The sequence below is a fragment of the Hyperolius riggenbachi genome, chromosome 3 (genome assembly GCF_040937935.1).
Source record: "Hyperolius riggenbachi isolate aHypRig1 chromosome 3, aHypRig1.pri, whole genome shotgun sequence".
Lineage (NCBI taxonomy): Eukaryota > Metazoa > Chordata > Amphibia > Anura > Hyperoliidae > Hyperolius > Hyperolius riggenbachi.
In genome coordinates, this window is record NC_090648.1 from 499,379,828 (window position 1) to 499,395,570 (window position 15,743).

Consider the following 15,743-nt stretch of genomic DNA (forward strand, 5'->3'; position numbering starts at 1 on the left):
GAGCAGGCTGTAGAGAAAGGCTATAGAGCAGCAGCAGCAGCACACAGCAGTGTATAGAGCAGGCAGCACGTTGGAGTGAGCAGTGGAGCAGGCTGTAGAGAAAGGCTATAGAGCAGCAGCAGCAGCACACAGCAGTGTATAGATCAGGCAGCACGTTGGAGTGAGCAGTGGAGCAGGCTGTAGAGAAAGGCTATAGAGCAGCAGCAGCAGCACACAGCAGTGTATAGAGCAGGCAGCACGTTGGAGTGAGCAGTGGAGCAGGCTGTAGAGAAAGGCTATAGAACAGCAGCAGCAGCACACAGCAGTGTATAGAGCAGGCAGCACGTTGGAGTGAGCAGTGGAGCAGTCTGTAGAGAAAGGCTACAGAGCAGCAGCAGCAGCACAGAGCAGTGGCCAGGGCAGAGGAGGCTGAGCAGATTGGAGGGATATAGCTGGGAGAGGGGAGGGGGGATGGAGGAGTTGAGAAGGGGAGGAGGATAGTCGGAGGGGAGGAGAGCAGAGGGAGTGCTGGCTGATCAGAGGCCGTCCTGCTCCCGGGCTACTCATGGACTTTCCCGGAGCCTCCGGCCGCTGCTGCTGCTGCTGGATGTAGCTGTGGAGGGCAGCCGCCACTGTCTGGGGGTCTCGGTGAGTACTGCATGCCCGGAGAGCAGTCTCTGCAGTGGGCACAGCGGGCTGCTGCTGCTGGAAGGGGGGAGATGCTGCTGCTGGTCCTCACATCTGGGCAGCGGAGCCACCACTGGCACCAGGCGGCTTGTTTTGTCACTTGTCACCGGTGCCAGCGGCTGGGCACTGCCTTGTGACTGGCATGCTGAGATGATGCCTCCCTGGCACTGGCAGCCTTTCTGCTGGGACCTGGCATCTGGGGGGGAGGCACGGCTGGCACTAAGTTGGGCATGCATGTGCCATAGCATAAAGTGGGGTGCCATAGCAGTAAAGTGGGGTGCCAGTCTCCTATAAGTGCAGAGAAGCACGATTTCCATCTATGGGCAAGTGGTGAATATATAGGTAACGTCCAGCATGCCATGAATTCAATTCATTCACCCTCTTCCCCCATTGCAATTTTTTTGTTGCAAATTTGCAACCTTGCGCTTCTTTAGGCACGTTGCATGTCAATGGAGACCTACAGGGATGGCACGTGAAATATTGATAGTGATAGTTATGCAATATGCATGATCATATCTGTATCAATACTTGCCATGGTGTAACCCCCCCCTCCAGCAGAGCCCTGTGCTGCTATGCGAGAGCTGCATGTGCTGGTACAGAGGAATGTATGCCTATAATGGATGATCAATAATACCTGAATCTGTAAATTCTGAGTGATTTGTGCCTGCTGCTGTCCAGGCTCACTATCTGTGATTTCTCTCAGTCACCTGCTGTATACTGTATAGATAACTTGTGGATGGCTCTGCTGTCTGTGATATAGGAGTACAGTGACAGTGGATGGCTATATGGATTTGATTAACAGCCGTATTGCACTGATGGTATTCAAAGCAACATGCTATATACGTCTTGTGTGTTGAGCTAGCTGGTCACTGCTTGCTGGGATATGTAGTGCCACCACAGGCTGTGAAATGAGACCTTGGTTAGTGGACTGCTATTTACTCTCATCTACTGGAAGGTTGTTCATTGTACACTTGTTTTGTGATGGATTGGATGCCACTGTTTATAATGGATGATGTGAAGGTTGTTTATGGAGATCTTATTAACAGATCAGTTTCCTTCGAAAGTGTACTACGTTGATATCACTGCTCACAATTTTCTGCAGTTAAAAGCTTAATCCACCCAAAAAATGGTATTTCTGTTTTGCCCGGATCCCGGAAGGGAAGAATTAATTTAAAGGGAACACTGAACTGAGGGGTATATGGCAGCTGCCATATTCATTTCCTTTTAAGCAATAATAGTTGCCTGGCAGTCCTGCTGATCCTCTGCCTTTAATACTTTTAGCCACAGACCCTGAACGAGCATGCATCAGATCAGGTGTTTCTGACATTATTGTCAGATCTGACTGGATTAGCTGCATGCTTGTTTCAGGTTTACTTCAGACACTACTGCATCCAAATAGATTAGCAGGGCTGCCAGGCAACGGGTATTGTTTAAAAGAAAATAAATATGGCAGCCTCCATATACTTCTCACTTCATGTTCCCTTTAAGGATTATTTTTGCTGTCTTGGATATTTCGATGAGCTGGAACACTGGAGAACTGTCCGCAATGCCTGTCTGTTGTGACCAGGGCAAAAGGACTTCTAGTGTGTCTGTCTGTCTTCTGGTAGAGGGAATCTGGTGGGAGAGGTGAGAGTTTGAAATCCGGCTGTACATCACTCTGAACTGATCTGTTTTGGGTGGAGAAAGCACTTATTAGCACATGCAAAATAATTGGACACTGTGTTATTTAAGTCATTGGGCTAATATTTCGCTTTAAAAATATCTTGTTTTTATTTTTATGTGTGTGTATTCTGTATGGAAACAAGAATTTTGTTTTAGCACCCAGTATATATTATTATTTATTCAGCACTTTACAGAGTACATAGTCATGTCACTGACTGTCCTCAGCAGAGCTAACAATCTAATCCTACCATAGTCATAGTCTAATGTCCTACCATATTATTATTATTATGTATTTATATAGCACTGACATCTCCTGCAGCACTTTACAGAGTACATAGTCATGTCACTGACTGTCCTCAGAGGAGTTCACAATCTAATTCTACCATAGTCACAGTCTAATGTCCTACCATATTATTATTATGTATTTATATAGCACCGACATCTCCTGCAGAACTTTACAGAGTACATAGTCATGTCACTGACTGGCCTCAGAGGAGCTCACAATCTAATTCTACCATAGTCACAGTCTAATGTCCTACCATAGTATTATTATGTATTTATATAGCACCGACATCTCCTGCAGAACTTTACAGAGTACATAGTCATGTCACTGACTGGCCTCAGAGGAGCTCAGAATCTAATTCTACCATAGTCACAGTCTAATGTCCTACCATATTATTATTGTGTATTTATATACACTGACTTCTTCTGCAGCACCTTACAGAGTACATAGTCATGTCACTGACTGTCCTCAGAGGAGCTCACAGTCTAATACCTAGCATAGTCATAGTCTAGTGTCCTTACATATTATTATGTATTTATATAGCGCTGACAACTTCTGCAGTACATTACAGAGTACATAGTCATGTCACTGACTGTCCTCAGAGGAGCTCACACTCTAATCCCTACCATAGTCATAGTCTAATGCACTACCATAGTAATATCATGTATTTATATAGCACTGCCATCTTCTGCAGCACTTTACAGAGTACATAGTCATGTCACTGGCTGGTTATATGCCCATTGTAGTGTAGGGCCAATTTAGGGGAAGAGCAGTTAACACTTAGTTCAGACTTCCATTTTTAAGACATACTTTTTGCAATACATATACTAAAAAGTACTTGGCTAGCTCCTAGCTGTGCCCTGCAGCTGTGCTTTGTGTTGAGATGACAGTGCAGTTTTGCTGGACAGGCCAGGTCTGTGGTTGTCTCTCCCTCCATTTCATCATGAACCACACGAGCTAGTCAGGGAGGAGTATCAACTGGTTTTTCACTGTGAAGGTAGTTCACCCACCTCCTCGCTCTGTGGAGAGATTCTCTATGCTGAGTAATGTTCACTACCTGGCTCCACCCACCTCCTCCCTCTGCTGAGAGATGCTCTATGCTGAGCAATGTTCACTAACCTGGCTCCATTCACCTTCTCCCTCTGCTGAGAGATTCTCTATGCTGAGTAATGTTCACTACCTGGCTCCATCCACCTCCTCCCTCTGCTGAGAGATGCTCTATGCTGAGCAATGTTCACTAACTTGGCTCCACCCACCTCCTCCCTCTGCTGAGAGATTCTCTATGCTGAGTAATGTTCACTAACCTGGCTCCATTCACCTCCTCCCTCTGCTGAGAGATTCTCTATGCTGAGTAATGTTCACTACCTGGCTCCACCCACCTCCCCCCTCTGCTGAGAGATTCTCTATGCTGAGTAATGTTCACTACCTGGCTCCACCCACCTCCTCCCTCTGCTGAGAGATGCTCTATGCTGAGCAATGTTCACTAAATGGCTCCACCCACCTGCTCCCTCTGCTGAAAGATGCTCTATGCTGAGCAATGTTCACTAAATGGCTCCACCCACCTGCTCCCTCTGCTGAAAGATGCTCTATGCTGAGTAATGTTCACTAAATGGCTCCACCCACCTGCTCCCTCTGCTGAAAGATGCTCTATACTGAGCAATGTTCACTATCTGAGGAACACAGACTCTCCTGGCAGCTTCGGTCTTTTACAGAGGGAATTTCTCTGTAGGGGCTTGATTCACAAAACAGTGCTAACTGTTAGCACGGCTTTTTTGCGCGTTTTAGCGTGAAGAAAATGGGTTTATCGCGCAAAAAAATTTGCGTGTTAATGCTTTCGTGATAACGCGAATTTATCGCACGAACACGACCATTAACGCGCCGAAAATTCAATTAACGCCCTATGTCCTTGTCATATTTGAAAATGACTAGAGTTACGGTACACTCCTCTATTCACTTTTGCTAATAAACAAAAAATCTGAAGTTTTAAGCCAACTAAGTTTCCCAAAGTTGAGACAACCACTAATTTACCATATCAATTGTCATATACTTACTAATGCAATTTAAAAATATTTATGCACTTAAAGTGTACCCAAGGTAACATGCTGAGAACATGATGAGATAGATGTATATGTACAAAGCTAAGCATACAAATAACTAAGGTTTCTTTTGTGCCTAAAAGCGTTAACAATCGGCCTTGCAAGTGAAAATCACATAACAAACGCGCTGCTATTTCATTTTTTTTGCCATTCGCCAATGTAATTTTTTTTCCCAACTCAATCTTTTTCTTCCAAATCACAATCAGAAAAATGCACCGCAATTGCGGCATACACTGGTCAGATCACACGGAATCGTAGTAATGCAATAAGAACAAAAAACGTGATTGTGTCTCCTAATGGAAAATGAGCCATTACTGGCTGTTAGTACAATGTAGTCTCTTCCCTCTGATTGCCTTCCAATGTCACCTTTTGCTGTCACCTTCCCTCTGTCATCTCCCTCCGTCACCTTCAAATGTTACCCTCCTTTTGTCACCTTCTACGAAATGTCACCTTCCTCCTGTCACCTTATAATGTAAACATGGTAATATTTAAGAGAAACTACAACTAACCATTCACAAACTCAGAGTTACAAATTACCCAGCAAGCTCAGGGTGAACCAGAACTCCTAGGGGTGTGTAAGGGGCTACAAAGGAGGTGTGTTTAGCTTTCAGGGACAAAAAAGGGATGATTTGCATATTCAACAGTGATGCATTGTGGGGGACCTCATATGCCCACTCCAACCTGAATAATCACAAATACCTTCTGTTTTAAAGTGAATGGGAACTGCATTTTAAAAAAATGAGACAGATACTTACTCAAGGAGAGGGAAGGCTCTGTGTCCTATAGAGCCTTCCGGCTCCTCTCCTGGTCCCCTTGTTCCAGTGCTGGATCACCTGGTAGCAGTATTTGACTAAATTAGTCAAATACTGCTTTACCCGGCCGAGGAGGCTTCAGAAGTCTTCAGGGAGCCCGAGTGCTCCTGAAGAAGGGCGGCCCTGTACTGCGCCTGCGCAAGCACGCTCTCTTGCACGCTCACGCCTGTGCAGTACGGAGCTGCATGTCTTTGGGAGGACACGGCTCCCGAAGACTTCCAAATACCCTTTCGGTGGGGGATTGAAACAGGGGGGAGCCAGCACAGGATAGAGAGCACTGAGAGAGGAGACGGAAGGCTCTATACAACCCAGAGCCTTCCCTCTCCTTAGGTAAGTATTTGCTTCATTTTTTTTAAATCCGTTTCCCATTAGCTTTAAGAAGGCAAATTTTTGTTTAGCATAGCATTCTTAGTAAGAGGGCTTTTTGGTCCTTTTTTAGCCCCTGAAATTATCTACTAGTGTTATCTGTAGCCTATTACCTACTAGTCTATTGCCTATTATCAGATAGATATCCATCATTTACCTGACCTGACCTGAGTGCATATAGAACAGTGGATGGTATACCCCCCCCCCCCCCGCCCTTCTTGCCCATATGCAATTAAGGTTTAGCCTGTCTTATTCCCCCTCATCAGTGCCTAATCACATCTGCAATTTGATCTATCAGCTGTGTCAGCTGGCTGCCTCGACAGAGCAGCTAATATGTAAACGCACGTTGCTAATCCTATGTCTGTTTCCATGAAAGCAGGAAGTGGACACACTGCAGATTTATTGCAGGATTTGTATGTTTCTCTTTAAAGGTTATTATGCTGTTGCTTATCTTTTAGAGCAGAGAGGAAGTTCTGAGTTCAGGTCCGCTTTCACTTTTTTCCTAAGTTCTCTAGGACCCACCAAAGGGTTTTCAGCAGTGCTTTGGGACCACTGATTATTACCTTCGATTCCAAAAATCGATATTCCAATGAAAGTGGATATGGAGGTGAGCCAACTGGAATGATTGTGATTTAGTGCTTGTACTACCCAGAAACCACCAGCTCACCCAGAATCCCTTGCAGAATTGGGAAAACTTAAAGCGGATTCGAGATGAAAAACTAACTATAACAAGTAACTTGTCTATATATCTTATGTACAGTTTAGATGGTTTAAACAGCAAATCTAGCTGCACACAGCTTTAACAGAATATGATTATTTCTTCCTGTGATACAATGACAGCAGCCATGTTGTTTATAAACATTACACACAGGCAAGCTTATCTGCACCATCAGCACAAAACCTAATCCCTCCTCCTCCTCCCTCCTCCCCTCTGCCTCTGAAATCTCTGGCTAGTAATACCTCCCCCTCCTCCTGCCCAGACTGAGCTCCCATGAGCCCTTGCTACAGTGCCAAGGCTCTCTGAAAATGGTGGGCGGGGCTATTTTAGTTTATAGGGAATTAGAGTATTAAAACAAAAACAAAAAAGTATTTGCCTTGAGGAATGCCCTATAAACAATAGGAAAGGAACACAATTGTGCAATGAGTGAAAGTTCATCTCGGATCCACTTTAAAGGAACACTATCAAACCAAGTGTTCTAAAATTACAATAATGACAATGTACAAATAATGTCTAAGTAGCTGTGTAAACATTTTCCTAGTTTTCATGTTAAATATCAGAGGCAAAAGCTTTAATTCATTGTGTGTAGGTTTTGTTTAATTTGCAAAGGTGCATCTCTGTTTCAGTATTACACTGTTTTTTGCAGGTCAGGCTACAGAGTTACCATATATGAAAAGCCTTGTGTGTCAGGTCTCGGGTGTCAGGTTTCACACACAATTACAAATGTTTATGTTGCACATAAGATACATTTCCTCTCTGCAGACAGCTCATTCAGAGACACAGGCAGCTGCCAGTGAGAGCTTTCTCGCAGGGTTAACAGATGTAGTGTGAGGGATTCCCCCTCCCCTCGTGGTTCACTGGGCCGTCAGATTTGGCCAGACTTGCCATCAGTGAAGTGTGAAAGGACTTTGATAACAGTAAACAAACAGATAAACATTGACATGTATACACCCGTACTTAGCAGCACTTCCCAAACAATTCTTATCTCAATTGAAAAAAACATAATATTTCTTTAAACCGCTAATCAAAATTGATTCTGCAGATGCTAGTACTAAAATAAAATAGCTACAAAAAACACTGGAAATCCCTGCTGATATCGCTTTACAAACACTAGCGAAAATCGATGAGCGAGGACAGTCAGCGATCAGGGCTGCTCAAATCCGGATCCGGGAGACATCCGGATAGTTCTATCCGGATATCTCCCAGCTACCTGTGCAGGGTGGGCGGGGGGTCAATCTTGCCTGCCTTACGTCTTCTTCGGTCCGTCCCTCGGCGCCTCCCACGACGCGGTCCAAGCGGCGGTCATGTGATTACAAACACTTCCTCCTTCCGGGTTGAAGGAAGTGTTTGAAATCACGTGACACGCGTGGAGCGCTTTGTGGGAGGCGCCGAGGGAAGGACGAAGAAGACGTCAGACAGGTAAGATTGACACCCCCCCCCCCCGCCTACCCCGCACAGGTTTACTGGGAGATATCCAGATAGCAACTATCCGGGTATCTCCCGGATCCGGATTTGAGCAGCCCTATCAGCGATCTGCAGGCCCAGGAGCTGCCGGTATTTGTAGTCTGCTAGAGTTGTGCGATCATCGCTTACGCCCTGCGAGCTGAAGCCGAGTGATTTGCAGAGAACTTGTATTTGGAAGTTCGGGGAAAGGCGTATAAACAGCCCGTCGTACTCCTTAAACAAACAGCGCAGTTACCCGCTCTCCGCCACTCCGCATACATATTTTCTTTTCAGTGCGGCGAGCAAGGTGTGATACCAGCCAAAGTTTGAAAGCATTCTCCTGCGGCCCGGGCGGATAATTTATCCAGCTCTTTTGTTATTTGTGAGTGACAGGAAGCGGCAGTGCATTAGAGACATATTCACAGCCCGTCGTAAACAGAACAAGAGCCGTAAAATTCTTCCTAAAATATTGGGCTGTGTTTTTTTTTTTTGATCAAGAAGTAGCTGGAAGCAATTTATTCTCAGTCTCGTCTGCACTTGAATCTCCTCTCTGCTAAATAGAAATTCTCAGAATGAGCTGCTTTTCCCCAATCGCTTTGTCTATATTGGAATAAGCCTTTTTTGCGGAAATATGCTCAATTTAAAGGGGAGGGGGGAGTTCCATCAGGGGGTGACGTTTAATGCATGTTCGTTTACCTACGATCTGAACAGTCTAATCCAGAAAATTATTGCTTACTAATAGTTTTAGACTATAGTAGGGACAATTGATGTCTGCTTGTAAGAAAGGCGCCAGATAAAGACGACTGTAGAATACTGGTAATCTTATTATTATAATTTAGTATTTATATGGCTCTGACGTCTTCCACAGCGCTGTACAGAGTATATATTGTCTTGTCACTTAACTGTCCCTTAGAGGGGCTCACAATCTAATCCCTACCATAGTCATATGTCATCTCTGTTTCAGTATTACACAGTTTTTTGCATGTCAGGCTACAGAGTTACCATATATGAAAAGCCTTCTGTGTCAGGTCTCACACACAATTACAAATGTTTATGTTGCACATAAGATACATTTCCTCTCTGCAGACAGCTCATCCAGAGACACAGGCAGCTGCCAGTGAGAGCTTTCTCGCAGGGTTAACAGATGTAGTGTGAGGGATTCCCCCTCCCCTGGTGGTTCACTGGGCCGTCAGATTTGGCCAGACTTGCCGTCAGTGAAGTGTGAAAGGACTTTGATAACAGTATACTGGTATGTATCATGTATATTTGATAACAGTATACTGGTATGTATAATAGTCTACGGACAATTTAGGAGGAAGACAATTAAAGGACAACTGAAGTGAGGGGGAAATGGAGGCAGCCATATTTATTTTCTTTTAAGCAATACCAGTTGCCTGGCAGCGCTGCTGATCCTCTGCCTCTAATACTTTCAGCCATAGCCCCTGAACAAGCATGCAGCAGATCAGGTGTTTCTGACATTATTGTCAGATCTAATAAGATTAGCTGCATGCTTGTTTCTGGTGTGATTCAGTCACTACTCCAGCCAAATAGATCAGCAGGGCTGCCAGGCAACTAGTGTTGTTTAAAAGGAAATAAATATGGCAGCCTCCATGTCCCTCTCACTACAGTTGCCCTTTAACTTATCTATATGTTTTTGGGATATGGGGGGAAACCGGAGTGCCCGGAGGAAACCCACGCAGACACGGGGAGAAAATTCAAACGCCGTGCAGATAGTGCCCTTGCTGGGATTCAAACCGGGGACCCAGCATTGCAAGGTGAGAGCGCTAACCACTACGCCACCGTGCTGCCCGTGTTACTGATATTTTACTATTACTACCACTAAACTAATTCACATTACCCTTTCCCTTACCCATTCCTAACACTAACCTCCCCTACCAACGCATAACACTACCCCTTACCCCACCTAACGTTAACCTACCACCACAATCCACCGCCCCTGTCCTGACTCTTTGCCACTACCCGCAGTTTAGCTACTTAGTAGTCAAACTCCTCAGCCGCTAATTGCACCGCTAACCAAAAATCACCACTGTTACCGCCGCTAACGCCAAATCGCTGCTTCTACTACCGTTAAAGTGGACCTGAACTCAGAACTTCCTCTATCTTTTTAAAGAAAAACATTTATTTGTTACAGCTTACAGAACTCCTGCAATACATATGCTGTGCGTCTACTTCCTGCTTTCATAGTAGCAGACACAGGGTTAACATCCTGTGTTTACATATTAGCTGTGTCTGCTAAGCAGTCCCGAATTTCTGTGCTGACACAGCTGCGAGATCAAATTACACTTGTGACTACTTCCAGACGAGGAGGAATTAGACGGGCTGTTCTCTCTAAAAACACAGGGTGCATTTTTCTCTGTTTTCCATGTGTCCTGTACAATAGCTCAGGTCCCTTTTAACCAGAGTTCAGCTACATTGTAGTGTACGGCACCAAATTCACTGTTGGTGTTGTTGCTAAGTTTCGTAGCCGGGAGCCCAAAATTACCTTGTCGGCGCTACCATGAGCGCACTTTATGTTAGGGGCTATGGTTGTGCCAAGATTAACAGGCACACCATACAGTATATCTAACTGGAATGTTCTGCCAAGACTACCGGTATGACCATGGTAATAATTAGATTGTAAGCTCCTTCGGCAGACAATGTCTTGGCTTGCTCATAGTGTTCTGCAAAGCACTTTGGAAAATGTTAGCACCATATAAATGTTTGTCAAGGGGAATATTATCAGTTCTGTTACAAACAGGTGACAAATACTCAGGATGAATTTCCTCCAGCAGGTGGCGACGTAGAATACATATGTTTTCTTATGGCCTTTTTTAGTTCACCCATACTGTCACTTACAAGGGATGGTAATTCTCATTTGTCACGTCTGCGGCTGTCTTTGCCCTGATTTACAGCATTCTATACACCAATATGCAGTCCTGCCGTGTCCTCGGCTCACTTGACATATTGTGCTGTTACCAGGCAAGCAGGTATTTAAAGGACAACTGAAGTGAGGGGGATAAGAAGGCTGCCATATGTATTTCCTTTTAAATAATGCACATTGCCTGGCTGCCTGGCTGATCCTCTGCTTCTAATACTTTAAGCCGTACACCCTGAACAAGCATGCAGATCAGTTTAACTGCACGCTTGTTTCATGTGTGTAATTCAGACACCACTGCAGCCAGAATGATCAGCAGGACTGCCAGGCACCTGGTTTTCTTTGTAAGGAAATAAATATGGCAGCCTCCATGTCCAACTCACTTCAGGTGTTCCTGCCTTTAAAGGGGAGCTGAAGAGAGAGGTATATGGAGGCTGCCATGTTTATTTCCTTTTAAGCAATACCAGTTGCCTGGCAGCCCTGCTGATCCTCTGCCTCTAATACTATTAGCCATAGCCCCTGAACAAGCATGCAGCAGATCAGGTGTTTCAGACTTTAAAGTCAGATCTGACAAGATTAGCTGCATGCTTGTTTCTGGTGTTATTCAGATACTACTGCAGAGAAATAGACCAGCAGGGCTGCCAGGCAACTGATATTGATTAAAAGGAAATAAATATGGCAGCCTCCGTATACCTCTTACTTCAGTTCCCCTTTAACAGAACCATCTGGGAAATCCACATATCCTGGCGTGTACCAAGAAACATGCAGGTCTCTAACATTAAAGAAAACAACATTTGTCATATATGGCAGAGGGACATAGACCCCTTGAACTGGGATTTGTCTAATCTTCTATTAGGCCTGGTGCACACCAGAGGAGTTTTTCTGAGCGTTTTGAGTTTTTAAATCTGCTGCTAATGTTATCCTATGTGTCTGTGCACACTGGAGCAATGAGGTTTTGTAAAAAACCCCATAGCATTACATTGGGAAGAGCTTTTGAAACCTCCAAAAGCTCTCCCCAATGTAAAGCTATGGGGTTTTTTACAAAACCTCATTGTTCCAGTGTGCACAGACACATAGGATAACACTAGCAGCAGATTTAAAAACTCAAAACGCTCAGAAAAACTCCTCTGGTGTGCACCAGGCCTTAGGGCTGGTGCACACCAAAACCCGCTAGCAGATCCACAAAATGCTAGCAGATTTTTAAACGCTTTTTTTTATTTTTCTATGGCGTTTTGCTAGCGTTTTGCGGATTGCTGCTGCGGTTTTCAGTATAGTAGATTTCATATATTGTTACAGTAAAGCTGTTACTGAACAGCTTCTGTAACAAAAACGCCTGCAAAACCGCTCTGAAGTGCCGTTTTTCAGAGCGGTTTGCGTTTTTCCTATACTTAACATTGAGGCAGAAACGCACCCGCAATCCAAAAAATGCCTCACCCAGGCATTTTTCGTTTCTGCAAAACGCCCCCCGCTCTGGTGTGCACCACCCCATTGAGATACATTGACCAAGCAGATCCGCAGCCGCAAGCGGATCTGAAAACGCCCAAAAAGCCGCTCGGTGTGCACCAGCCCTAAGAGCTTGTTCACACCTAGGGCGCTTTCTGCATTTTTTAAGTACCGGCGATTTTCAAAATAGCCCTAAAAGCGCATGTGCAATGGTTTCCTATGAGAGAGTTCACATATGAGCGGTTTGATTCCGATCTGCTCAGCAAAGTGCTGCCTGTACCATTTTCTAAATGTTTTGGCTCAATGGAAGGTGTAGGGAAATCGCAAAGCGCTTGAAAAAGTGCTTTGTATAGCGATTGCGTGACCACTTTTAAGAATAAATACATTATATTTATTCTTTTCCGGGTCAAAGAGTTCACTTCCTGGCAGATGTCAGGAAGGGAAAAATCGAATCTCTCTGCAAATGCGCTTAGAAAAGCGGTTTAGAAAATTCGTTACACAAAATCGCAAACCGCTGGCGTCAGCGATGGCAATTTTATGATATGAACAAGGCTTCAAGGTGTCCATTAATAGTACAATTTTTAGTGGACAATTATATTTTCAATCATCAGTATTATTAGCCTTATTTAAAAAGTGCTGATCTATTACGCAGCACTGTACAATAAATAGAGGAGACAATAACATTAAAGGGTTACTTAAGGCTAGATAAAAAAATTAGTTTTACTCACCTGGGGCTTCTACAAGCCCCCTGCAGCTGTCCGGTGCCCTCGCAGTCTTGCTCCGATCCTCCTGTCCCCACTGGCAGCTACTTCTTCGTGTTCCTGGAACAGTTGCAATAAAGAACAAATGAAGTGAGAAGAATATGGAAATTGCCATGTGTATTATCTTTTAAATAATACCAGTTGCCTGGCTGTCCTGCTGATCTATTTGGCTACAGTAGTGTCTGAATCACACCAGAAACAAGCATGCAGCTAATCTTGGCAGATCTGACAATAATATCACCTGATCTGCTGCATGCTTGTTCAGGGTCTGTGGCTGAACGTATTAGAGGCAGAGGATCAGCAGGACTGCCAGGCCACTGGCATAGCTTAAAGGGGAACTGAAGTAAGAGGTATACGGAGACTGCCATATTTATTTCCTAATATTAATCAATACCAGTTGCCTGGCAGCCCTGCTGGTCTATTTCTCTGCAGTAGTATCTGAATAACACCAGAAACAAGCATGCAGCTAGTCTTGTCAGATCTGACTTTAAAGTCTGAAACACCTGATCTGCTGCATGCTTGTTTAGGGGCTATGGCTAATAATATTACCCCCGTGGGACAGAGGACGGCGTGGGAAGCCTCATTAGGATCCGGAGGCTTCCCCCACCCGAGGTGAGTACCCCCCAGGGGATCTTTTTGACGTTACAGAGTCTCTTTAAAAGGAAATAAACATGGCAGCCTCCATATCCCTCTCGCTTCAGTTGTCCTTTAACCCATAGTCACTGAGAACCTGGCCATGGATTTCCTACTACATGGACTCCTCCCTCCCCACCTGACATCTGCCTGGCTCCAGTATCTGTTCAGAGGACAGGTGATGACATCACCAGGGAGCCAGGAAGGGGTGGAGCCAGCATGCCATGAGAGAAAACTGTACCTCAAGGGCCTCATGTGTGGGAAGTATATGTGTGTGTTGCCCATAGCAACCAGCCATACTCTTTGCGTCATCTGCAAGCCAGCACCGCAAAAAGGATAGATGCAAACAGGACTAACATTTCAGGGGAACCAACAGCCATTCTCCCATACACTGAGGAAGGTAAATACAGGGCACAGACCTCCTGAGCTTCCTGTCACGTGACTGAGAAGACCTGCAGGCCGTAAATAAGCTAACAGATACAAATAAGACAACAGATAGAGGGCAAATCATGGCTTCAATTCACACAGCATTACTGGAAGCAGAAAACAGCTGATTTTACTGAACATTATGTGAAAATCAATTCACTCAAGCTGTTATTGCATTGAAAAAAACTGAAATACGAGTGAGGGAAATACCTCAATATCAGGCCAAAGGATTACAGGTTAGAGCATGCTGAAAAATGTGGAGCCGGTACAAAAATCATCCGACTCCAACTCTGACTTCTCAGCCTATGAAACCACCGACTCCAGGTACACAAAACTAGCTCCGACTCCTCAACTCCGACTCCTCAGTTTATGAAACCACCGATTCCGACTCTAGGTACACAGAATTGCTCCGACTCCTCCACTCCGACTCCTCAGTTTATGAAAACACCGTTTCCGACTCCAGGTACACAGAATTGCTCCGACTCCTCCACTCCGACTCCTCAGTTTATGAAAACACCGTTTCCGACTCCAGGTACACAAAACTAGCTCCGACTCCTCAACTCCGACTCCTCAGTTTATGAAACCACCGACTCCAGGTACACAAAACTAGCTCCGACTCCTCAACTCCGACTCCTCAGTTTATGAAACCACCGATTCCGACTCCAGGTACACAGAATTGCTCCGACTCCTCCACTCCGACTCCTCAGTTTATGAAACCACCGATTCCGACTCCAGGTACACAAAACTAGCTCTGACTCCTCCACTCCGACTCCTCAGTTTATGAAACCACCGATTCCGACTCCAGGTACACAGAATTGCTCCGACTCCTCCACTCCGACTCCTCAGTTTATGAAAACACCGTTTCCGACTCCAGGTACACAGAATTGCTCCGACTCCTCCACTCCGACTACTCAGTTTATGAAAACACCGTTTCCGACTCCAGGTACACAGAATTGCTCCGACTCCTCCACTCCGACTCCTCAGTTTATGAAAACACCGTTTCCGACTCCAGGTACACAGAATTGCTCCGACTCCTCCACTCCGACTCCTCAGTTTATGAAACCACCGATTCCGACTCCAGGTACACAGAATTGCTCCGACTCCTCCACTCCGACTCCTCAGTTTATGAAACCACCGATTCCGACTCCAGGTACACAAAACTAGCTCCGACTCCTCCACTCCGACTCCTCAGTTTATGTAACCACTGACTCCAGGTACACAGAATTGCTCCGACTCCTCGATTCCGACTCCACGGCCCTGGATGTTCGATATTTATCTCCAACCTGGAGCTGTCGGTAACCTGCGATCAGCCATTCGGAAGGAGATAGAAGGGAGGAAACAGAGCAGAGAAAATAAGGTGAATACTAATTTAATTATTCAGGAAAATAAAGTTAATAGTAAAAACATTTCCCTAATTTCACAGTAAAACCTGGTACACACCTTCAGGCTAGATTCACAGTGGGACGTTGCGTTTTGATGCCACGTTAAAGTCGCACCGCAAGCTTACAACGCAACGCGCCAAAAAGTGGCAACGCAGCGTTACCGTCGCATACAGCAGA

General features: G+C 45.1%; 1 protein-coding gene across 3 annotated transcripts in view; it reads left to right on the plus strand.

The window, feature by feature from the left end:
• The first annotated feature begins 548 nt into the window (after positions 1–548).
• SGCD (sarcoglycan delta) overlaps positions 549–15,743 on the plus strand; it is a 1,036,820-nt gene continuing 1,021,625 nt past the window's right edge. Inside the window, exons 1-2 of one of the 3 annotated variants that reach the window (XM_068278311.1) lie at positions 13,978–15,334; positions 15,399–15,541. The gene's annotated coding sequence lies outside the window, so the exon portion shown is untranslated. Of the gene's footprint in view, positions 628–13,977; positions 15,542–15,743 lie in introns of those variants that run through there. The other 2 variants (XM_068278312.1, XM_068278310.1) reach the window with 2 other exon arrangements.